Genomic DNA, 1,353 nt, shown 5'->3' with positions numbered 1-1,353 from the left:
TCATTACCAAATTGTGACCAACCTTATTCTTATCCTCATTTATATATTTCACTAGCTGAGTTTCCCGGGCATTTATTTCTCAATTTTCTACCAAATGAATTCTTGTACTGTGAAAATGCACACTATCACCACAGTATAAGAAAGAACAGTAAGTTCAATGTGTCGGAAAGTTTACCAATAATTGACTCTTATGCGTCATAGAATCGCACGACCAACAACGTAGCGGCGTAATTGAATATCCATGACTCTATCCATGTTTAAAAATATTTACATATAATTAGAGAATTACGATACTTGTTGCTTTTCACGGTACTCAACTTTCGTTTGAAACTTTCTTCTAAAAGACCGAAGGGATTCCTTTAACGAAATCGTGATAAAATAAAATTCTTTTTCTCTCAAGATTTCGAAAAATGCTTCAAATAAAAGTTGTAGGTACTGCTATTATTTACTATAATATCTTATCTTATCTTTATTAACTATAATATCTACTTATATAAAAAGTCGTATACAATTATTGTCTATCTCGAATACTTCAGGACTAATACATTAATTATTTCGTTCATCGTTAATTATTATAATATAGAAAATATATAATTCTTTGAACCCATTCAAAGAGTTGAACAATCATTGCTTTAAAACTGGTATTTCGAAAGAACAGAAATTAGGCGATCTGGGAATTTGTCGCGTTAATTGGTACGACCGTTTAGAATGGAACACAGCGAGCATTAAGAAGATCTGGTTGACAAACAGCGAGAAGAGAAAGTGGTAGCTTTTTCCGGGACGGTACCCGGCTTGCCGTCGAACCGGGAAAGTTTACAGGGCGGCAATCCCACCGGAACGGACCCTCTTTTTCTCGTCCCTTGAACCGTACATCGATTCGTTTGTCAAGTAACTTTCGAGTCCCGGGGTAAGCCAATATTTCACGAGCAGCGGAACCAAGATTGAGGCTAGGAAGCAGGCAGGGAAGGCCGCTGACCACAGAGAAGATAAATTTGTTCCGCAATTGAGACGGGCGTGCCGTAGTAAATCTTGTCTATTAGGTATCTCTTCTTCTACCCACCGCAGGTATAAAACTATAAATTGAGGTCGGTGAGACACCGCCGTGCGCCGTATTGAGCCTGACCACCGAGAATTACGCGTAAAGAACGACGAGTTTTCACCTGGCAAGCTCCCGTTGTTCCTCTGTTGTCGGTCTATCTTAAGTATCTTCAACGATTATCCTCACCGCCATAACCACCGTATTTCATGCTTCTGTACGGCTGAACGTTCTTACCAAAACACGTTATTGTAAAACTTCTTTTGAAACGGTAATACAAGTGAACCGTTGAAGTCAAACCGTTTAACCTTAATTGT

Source organism: Ceratina calcarata, unplaced genomic scaffold (genome assembly GCF_001652005.2).
Source record: "Ceratina calcarata isolate Rehan_Ccalc_2016 unplaced genomic scaffold, ASM165200v1 scaffold140, whole genome shotgun sequence".
Taxonomy (NCBI): domain Eukaryota; kingdom Metazoa; phylum Arthropoda; class Insecta; order Hymenoptera; family Apidae; genus Ceratina; species Ceratina calcarata.
The sequence above is the reverse complement of the archived record's forward strand: the minus strand, read 5'-3'. Positions refer to the sequence as shown.